The sequence below is a fragment of the Brassica oleracea genome, chromosome C9 (genome assembly GCF_000695525.1).
Source record: "Brassica oleracea var. oleracea cultivar TO1000 chromosome C9, BOL, whole genome shotgun sequence".
In the NCBI taxonomy this organism is placed as follows: Eukaryota; Viridiplantae; Streptophyta; class Magnoliopsida; order Brassicales; family Brassicaceae; genus Brassica; species Brassica oleracea.
This window is the reverse complement of record NC_027756.1, coordinates 40802076-40811435: the sequence shown is the minus strand read 5'-3', so window position 1 is coordinate 40811435 and position 9360 is coordinate 40802076. Positions and strand designations below refer to the sequence as shown.

The window sequence follows — 9360 nt, the reverse complement described above, 5'->3', positions numbered from 1 at the left end:
CTACTGTCAAACAAATTAGTAATCAAACCTAACGACATAGAAGCAAGTAATGAGAGAGTGAAAGTTGAAGTATGGATGAAAAAGGAAGAGACTTTCTCAGATGGTACCTGAAACAAAGGTAATGAACTCTCGTCTTCTTGTTTCCTATTAACCTCGTCCAATTCCGAAAACTTGAAAATTTCTGGAGACACAAATCGAAACGAAAGTTTTGAAAGTTTTCTAAAATCGAAATCCCTAGAAATTAAAATCAGAAATCAAACCTTGAAGGTGGTGTATTTGTCATAGAGCTTGGCGCAGAGAGTTTCCATTTCCTACTGAAGAATCAAGAATAACAATTCCGAGATACAACGAAGAACACGAAGCAAAATCAAGAAGAAAAAATAGATGGTAATGCTATGGTATAGTAATGCTACAAAACGATGGTGTATAAGCCCAGTGGCATTCTATTGTAATTGTTTGGAAAAAGTCAGGGCTAAGTACTATTTGTACTTCCCTTTTAATAGATTAGATTATGTATTCTATTTATAATTTTATATTTTAATATAAGATTTTATTAATTAATATAACTATAATATTTTTATATATGTGCTAGTTATCTATAAAAGTTTTGTGATTTATATTAATTATGAAAAATATAAGGAGCATAGTGTGAATTACAAATAATTTTGAAGTAAAATTTGAAATTTTGCTTTTGGAGAAGAACACCTTGAAAAGTCTTTTTGGAGATGCTCTTAGTAAGGTTTCTTGCCAACGTAGCTACCCGGAGGGTCGTAGTTACAAGTGATGAAAGCTCCAGCACCGTTCTCACAGACTACACTTGCGCACTCAAGCCTTTTGGTGTCACGCCACACTATCTGAGTGTAGTGACCACACATTTCACCTCCATCACACGAGTTGGTGTTGAAGTTGTAGGAGCTGCCTTCTACGATCCATGAATGCACCGCAAATCCTGGTGCCCAGCTTGAGCCACTTCCCGGAACAAGTCCTCACCATATGGGCCAGTTGAATGGGTCAACAAGCAGTTCTAACACCTCTGGTTCGCCCACCATGTCGCGTAGCTCGCTAGCTTATACCATCCTAAACCAGTGGAGACAAACCTAATAGCAAATAAGTTTTTCAGCAAAATCAATAACATTAACATTATCTTTTTTTGCTAAAGAATAACATCATACAATATATAGGAGAAATATTGGTAAAGTCATATATACACTATATGTAAAAGTAACCCCAAGAATAACACTGGAAACCTAAATACCTCCTAAATTGCACAAAAAGTCAGAAATGCGTAAAAGAAATGGTTTGTTAATCGGATTAATCATATAAGGCAAAGTCAAGACTAATGTACTAAAAATCGGGTTCTTGTCATTCAAGGTATTTACAGTATCCAACCATAAACGGAGTAAGAGGACTCCAACCTGGTCTCTCAGCTAACCAGGGCTGATTAGTCAAATGAAACATTGGTCTAGGATCCCTAAAATGTTTGAAGAAAATTATATAGGTATAAATTTCTAATTTATTATAAAAAAATATCAAAATTTTCACTACATTTCTTTCAGCCCCCAAAATCTTATGGCCGGCCAACAACAAGGGTTAACAATGTTCATAAGTAATATACCTAGTCTAGATCGAAGAGCGTTATGTGGGTCAAAGAACAGTCTTGCAATGGAGTTAGCCAGCAGTCTCGAAGTAGTAAGAGGCCGATAAACAGGCTTGGGGCCCAGAAGTGGGATCCATCATCCATGGCTTAGGGACGTAGGGTAGGGGTAACCGGTGGCCTTGGACCGTAATAGTCTGCATGTACTGCTTGAAAAGCGACCAAGAGAAGCAAAATTGTGAAGACAATGACTAGGATCATCAATGAACTTGTAACGTCCTGACCGCCCATGGGTAACGGGCCTTCCACTCCAATTCACTCAGCCCATGGGCTTCATTCCATGCGACGGGCGGTTTGTTAATTTTTTCAAGACTCGAAAGTCTTGTTTATTGGATTTGCAATCACCACATACTCTCTCCTAATGGCACTCAAATTCCTCTCACCAAATATGAAACCTTCTCTATCTAAGGATATAATCCTTTAGATGGTTCTCTATGTTCCATAATTCAAATTTAACCTCCTTAGCATCATCAATGCTTTATCTCGAAACAGCTCCATCCATTTCCATTCTTTTCTCTCCCACTTCTTGTATAATCTTTTTCTTCTTCATGAACATATTATGGACTCCATGATTGGGAAGAGTACTAAAAATTCTTAAGTTAATTCAACTCAAATTCTTCCCTTTCTCATCTGGCATCAATAACTGGGTCATCCATCTCCACATAAAGTTCATTTTCTTTCCAATATACTTTATTTTCCTTTCAAGTCAGATCATGATTCTTTTTGTACTGTATGTCTTTTAGCCAAACAAAAACACCTTATCTTTTTCATCATCTAATAATATGTCCAAAGACACTTATGACTTAATTCATTTAGATATATGGGGTCTATTTCATGTTTATACTATAAAAGGGTACAAATATTTTTAATCTTAGTAGACGATTGCACACGGGTAACATGAGTGTACTTAATGCAAACTAAAAGGTTATGTTACTAAAATTTTCCCAAATTTCTTCAATACATCACCACTCAATATCAAATCCCTATCAATGACAATCGTTCTGATAACGCTCCAGAGCTTTCATTTACTTCTATTCTTAAAAAAAAATGCATAAATCATTTCTTCTCTTGTTCCTATACTCCATAACAAAATTCTGTTGTGGAAAGGAAACACCAACATATTTTTAACGTGGTAAGAGCTCTTCTTTTCCAATCCAAAATTTCTTTACAACACTAGGGTGATTGTATTCAAACCTCAGTCTATCTTATCAATCGCACCCCTCTCCTTTACTAAACAATAAAACTCTTTTTGAGCTTTTTACATCCAAACAAACAGACTATGATCATTTATGAGTCTTTGGTTGTCTTTGCTATTCATAATGAAAGATTCCTTGTTCTTGAAAAAAACTCATTTATTTGATTCTTAACAAAAAATGATGTTATGTTGCATTACCCTTTCCAAAGATCGTCACAAATTCTACCCTAGAGCTAACCTTTTTCTTTCTTGGTTATCCTCAAAGATACAAAGGGTATAAAGTTCTCAATCTTGAAACAAATATTATCACTATCAGCCGCAATGTCATTTTCATGAAACCGTTTTTCCATTCTCCAAGACATCATCTTCTTACTATTCCACATTCTTTTCTCAAGATATATTACCTCTTCATGTTCCAAATTCTCCATTTCCAACTTTCTTTGATCTTAGTAATGATCATTTACAACCCGATCACTTCACCAATGATCCAGTCACTGATATCCTCAAAATTTCTGTTTCACTTTCATTATGTTCTAAATCTTCTTCTTCCCAGCCATCAGAGACGTTTATTCCAGTTACTAGTGAAAAGAGACAAACTAAATCTTCTGCTTATCTAGATGAATATCATTGCTACCTTTTAAATCCTTCTGCTTATCTAGATGAATATCATTGCTACCTTTTAAATCCTTCATTACCTTTTTCTTCTCATTCTTCACTTACAGTCACCCCACCTAAAACATTCCTTGAGGCTGTTCAATCTAAATAGTTTAATATGGCCATGAATCTGAGATGAATTTTTTTTAGAGACAACGGGTACATGGTATATTTGTGAAATACCCCCAGGGAAATACCATGTTGGTTGTAAGTGGGTATACCTATAAGTTCAATCCTGATGATACTGTGGAGAGATCTAAATCACGATTGATTTCTTAGGGCTACACTCAGCTGGAAGGATTAGACTATTTGGATACATTTTCTCTTGTTACTAAGTTGAGAACCCTTCGTCTCTTGCTCAGTGTATCTGCTATCAAAAAATGGTTTGTTACTCAGTTAGACATCAATAACAATTTCTTGAATGGGGATCTTGATGAAGAAATATATACGGTCTTTCCTCAAAGATATATTGAAATCATTGGTAGACAAGTTGCACTCAACTTAGTGTGCAAACTGCACAAATCCTTATACAGTTTAAAACAAGCCTCTCGCGAAGGGAATCATAAGCTTACCTCTGTCATAATTGATCAAGGCTTTACTTAGGCACATTCTGATCATTCTCTCTTCATCAGGAGCACTCCTACAACTTAATTAGAGATATTGGTGTATGTTGATGACATCCTGGTTGTTGGAAACGATGATTGTAGCGTCAATAATTTCAAGAAAGCTTTACAGGCTGCATTTAAGGTTTGTGATTTAGGACCAGTCAAATATTTCTTGGGCTATGAGATTGCGAGAAATGAGACTGGTATTTTATTAATCAACGGAAGTATGCACCAGAATTACTTGAAGATGCATGGTTACTTGGATGCAAACATGTTCTGTATCTTTGGATACGACTCGGACTATTTTAGAGTCTGATGGTGAAATTTTATCTGATGCTTCCGTGTGGTCGGTTCCTGTACTTTACTCGCACACGTCCGGATATTACTTATGTTGTCCACAAGTTGAGTCAGTACATGTCTAAACCACATACTACACATCTTCAGTCTGCCATAAGAGTGTTACGCTATCTGAAGAATGATCCGGCACATGGGTTATTCTATTCTGCTTCTTCGCCTTTACATCTTACTGGCTTTTCTGATGCAGATTGGGCTGCATGCCATGACTCGATCTAGATGCTCTGTTACTGGGTATTGCATCTTTTCATGAGACTCCTTGATATCTTGGAGATCTAAGAAACAACATATTGTTTCCAGAAGCAGCTCGGAAGCAGAATACCATTCTATGGCTGGCAACATGTGAACTAGACTTCTTTACTGCTTTACTTCAAGATCTTAAGTGTCCACCGAATTCTCTTGCTACATTGTTTTGTGACAATCAATTTGCTCTGCATATTGCCTCTAATCTAGTTTTTCATTAGCGCACCAAAAACATAGAAAATGATTGTCATGTAGTTAGAGAAAGGATTCAGAGTGGATTTCTCAAATCTTTACACAGACAACCAACTTGCAGACCTCTTCACTAAAACTGTTCAACCGGATTGTTCAAACGCTTAGTGGGGGTTATTGGTTGGTGTATTTTAATGGATTTGAAAATCTAAACTAAATCTAGTGTTATTTGGCTCTATGATTTTAAAATCCGTATTGAAATCAAGTGTTATTGGTTTTATGATTTATAAATTCTAATTTAAATCAAGTGTTATTCAATCATACTGATTTATTAATATGCTTGATTTTATAATGGATTTGAATGGATTTCTATAGATTTTTTTTGTTAAAAATACAAAGACTCAAATCCGAGGAAAACCCTCCAGATATGTAAATATTAATCCGAGAAAAATTGAAAATTTGTATATTTTACTTGGATTTTTAAATACGATATGAATTTCTAAAACAATCAAAATATGTAAACTAATAACACCTCCTAATGTCCAAGATGGATTTTCACAAGTTTTTCATTCCATCATGAGGGGACATATTAATGACATAATGAGGTTATGTTTACAATAAACCAGATTTGTATGGTACTAAATAAGCATAACATTAATTGTAACAGAGAGTTAAAGTCATCTATCTATCTATCTATGTATTATTATAAAATAGAGTTGTCTCTTTCTAGGGTTCTCCACGTCAGATTCTACCGAGGAAAGTCGGCTCCTTACTGTGCGACACGTGTCCAGGGAGTGTGAAACTCATCGTTTCATTTAATCCTTAGCGTGATGGGCTTTATTCGTTAGGCTTCGTTTATAATATTGCTTTGTTTCAGTCAATAGCCCAGCCCATATAGAAAATTGAACAGCTTCTTCTCTACAATGATATCCAGGTTTAATCGTCTTCATCGATCTGTCTTCGTCATCTACGGTTCTTCGCCAGACAGATCCATCACCATTAATAACTATCGCCATTAATGGGGTTTCTTGAGGTTGTGTGAGAAAAAACTGCCTGAGGAATCACTATGTCGATCTTCATTCGCGTCCGTTGACTAATAACAACCACTATCAATCATTCAATGCTTCTGATTCAATTCCAATAGGTGTTTATTCACCTATATAAAGGTCCGTCCTCATTTCATGAACATCATCCTCTCAATTCCAAAAAACAGTCTGATACTTATTTTTCAGTTTTATGGCTAACTCATCCGTTCTTCTCCCTGATTTGTAAGGCGACCGCTGTTTTTCCACCGTCGAGGCACCACTGCTCAGATTTTTGGAAGCTCGGAGAGTTAAATGCGGTGGAGAGCTGATGGTAAAGACATGTTTCCCATCGATGCTAAGGTAATTTTGTTCATAAAACTCATTATCGTCTTTGTTTTAATCTAAAGCCGGTAAATTAACTCACAATTGTCAAAATCTTAACTGAACATCTTAGGGATTCTTTTTTGAATCCGTTTTGTTACTTATGCATCCTTTTTTACATGTTAATTTCACATGGTATAACAGCCCCGTATACAGATAATGAGAACAGTAACATGTCGAAAAGTCTCTTTCTTCGCATGTTAGCAGATTTGGATTACACTGATTGATTTTTTTTTTCAGCGACGGTCACACAGAAATTCGTTTTTCCTAACAGGTCCGTGTACAGCTGCCTTTATTTTGTTTTTGTAGAGTTTAATCAATCTTTCTTACAAGTCCGCATTTATCTTACAAGTATTTACTCATTAGACTGGTGTTAGAGTTTTGTTCAATATAAGCATAAACGGCTTGCTTATAAGATGAGAAAACTTTCTCATATATTTCATTCTGTAGACACCTGATAAGATCCCATATTTAATAGACACGTGTGAGACTTCACAAGGTTGAGTTACTTAATGTTGGTGAGATATTTGCCTTTTCAAACAGAAAATAGACCAGGTACTATCAAACTGCAAAAGTTCACATAGCTCCAACTTCATTGATGTGCCTCATATGCGGCACTCGCCTCTCTCCGTCTATTTCCTGTTTAAATATTTTCCTTAATAATCACAGGTTCTGTCTGGAGATATCCGTCCATGACAATGAGGAGAAGTCAACTTTTGTTCGCCTTGGTGATGCTGGTACTGAGCTTACGGAAGATAAGCACCTGACCTAATGGATAACTACTCGGAGGTACCTTATTTTAGTCTCACTCATCAACTCTCTTGCAAATGAATCTCACGATCAGCTTGATGCATACACCATAAAAATGGAGATATGGATTATCAACAAGAAGTCCCATCTCCAAAAATTAGAGACAGATCCAAAGTTGTTTGCCCTGCAGTCATCCCAGCTCTCACACCAACAGTGGACACTCCAACAAACGTAGCCAACGGCAGTGATGAAAAGCCCGTGACAAGTAAAATGATCAACTCTTTTGTCGATACAAACAGCTTGGCAGGGTCTTCTGGTGAGGCAGGTGCAACAAGCAAGGACAGTGACGATAACATGGAAGCCAAGCTTTGTAGGCATACCACCTAAAATCCCCCCTTGATTTTACTTGGCCTTTGTCTTAGAAAGACTTTGTATAATTAAATTTTTAAAAATTAATCCATATGTCGACTTAGTTTGGCAAAGCAACAAACCGTCCTCAACTCATAACTGACTAAAAATTGAAGTTAAATTACAGCATGACTTGCATAGAACGTCAGTAAACATATAAACTCTATGTTCTAAAGTCTAAACTAGAGTGTTTCGTATGTTGATCAAGCAATTGAAGCAAATGTTTAAACTACGGCTTGGGAACACGCGATGTTCCGTAACGGCCCGAACACATGATAAGTAGGCACATGTTTATATTTCAGTTCCCGTACATTACCACTCTGAACTCCCTTACATGCAAACAAATATATTAAAGAAAAAAAGATTTATGTTTTCCTTTATTTGAGAAAGGACTCTGTAAGTAATTTGTGATTTTTGGTGTTAATCTCAATCGACCATAACTTTAATCAATTTCATTATATAAATTTACTACTCTCTTCTTTTTCATTAGTTAATGTTTTAGATTATACACGCATATTAAAATATTAAATTAATAAAAAAAAAAATAAAAAACAATTAGTTATTTACTTTTAATCCTGCTTCAACCAACAATATTTCAGAATAGATAATGTTATATAACATAAAATGTTAATAAATTTATATATTTGAAAATAGATTTGCCACCTACTTCTCCAAACAAATGAAAATAACTTTATGATACTGATATAAAATCATTGTATTGGAATAAATGTATAAAAATAAGAAGCTGCATACCAAACTTTTTTAAGGAACTAAACCATAATCAAATACTGATATAAAAATAAAAATTATATACTTATACAGTCTGGATGAGAGATTTAATATAAAACAACTTAACAAAAAATATACCAGAAGTGAAAATAGATGACTTAAAAACGATTAAAAGGATCTATGATAGCATACAGAAACATAATTTTGCTTTATTCAAATTATTTCAATAATTGTATTAATACATTTAGTTAAATACAACAAGACTAAAATGATTTTGTTTATAATAAAAAGTTTAATGGATACAGATTAAAAAATTAAGAAGATCAACCACAAAATATTGGTTTGCATATAATATAAAAACCAAATATTTAAAAATAAAATAAATATTTAAAAATAAAATAATATTTAAAAACAAAATTTACAGATAACAAACGTCCCGCGAGCTTGCCCTAGTATAATCAATAACAAACTTTATCTTCTTTAGTGGGCTCTAGCTCAGATTCTTTACATCTAATAATTTTTATTGTAAATTTTATAGTCACGTACTAATACCCCTATGGCTTTTATTATATACTAAAACTACGTTTTGGTCAAATCTCACTTTCTAGTTGAGTGAATTAATTATATTTTAGTTCTTTTTTTAACGCTGATTTATTATGATTTTACAATTATTAGGATCTTTGCCCGGGCTACGCCCGGAATAATTTTTAATTAATTTTAGTTTGTTTATTTTTTTATAAAAGCATGTATATATATTATTTAAAATTGACTACCAAAAATATAAGTAATAATACGCAAGTTAATTTATTATGTTGTCCAACGAATTTGAAATGAATAAACTGAGGGGTTGATTGGTAATGGTGGTAAATGTTTTAGAAATCCATTTATTTCTATTTTTTTTTTTAAAAACAATCATGTTTTAGCTTTTAAAATTAAAGATACAATTTAAAGTTAAAAAAAAATATATAATATATTAGTTTTCAAAATCAACTTTTCTAAAGATTTTATTTGGTGCTTTAAAAATAAATATATAGCAAAAAAATTCACAGCTTATTTTCTAAAGTAAAAACAAAAACTACAGAACAACCAATCAACCCCTCACTCTTTGTTGTTTATTTATTATTAAAATTAACGAAAAGTGATGAATAGTCAATATTCTTAAGTTTCAGCTAA

The 9360-nt window shown here is 33.9% G+C and overlaps 1 long non-coding RNA gene and 1 pseudogene across 5 annotated transcripts; one reads left to right on the top strand and one right to left on the bottom strand.

Moving 5' to 3' along the window:
• Positions 1-731: 731 nt before the first annotated feature.
• LOC106315013 lies at positions 732-1885 on the bottom strand (annotated as a pseudogene).
• Positions 1886-5808: 3923 nt separating this feature from the next.
• On the top strand, positions 5809-7522 carry LOC106313533. 5 transcript variants are annotated; one of them, XR_001264398.1, is made up of 3 exons: positions 5809-6060; positions 6168-6574; positions 6751-7522. It is a non-coding gene; the product is annotated as an uncharacterized LOC106313533 (long non-coding RNA). The 5 variants fall into 5 exon arrangements; XR_001264396.1 differs by having other exon boundaries at positions 6168-6855; positions 6970-7522; XR_001264397.1 differs by having other exon boundaries at positions 5811-6060; positions 6168-6250; positions 6541-7522.
• Positions 7523-9360: the final 1838 nt, after the last annotated feature.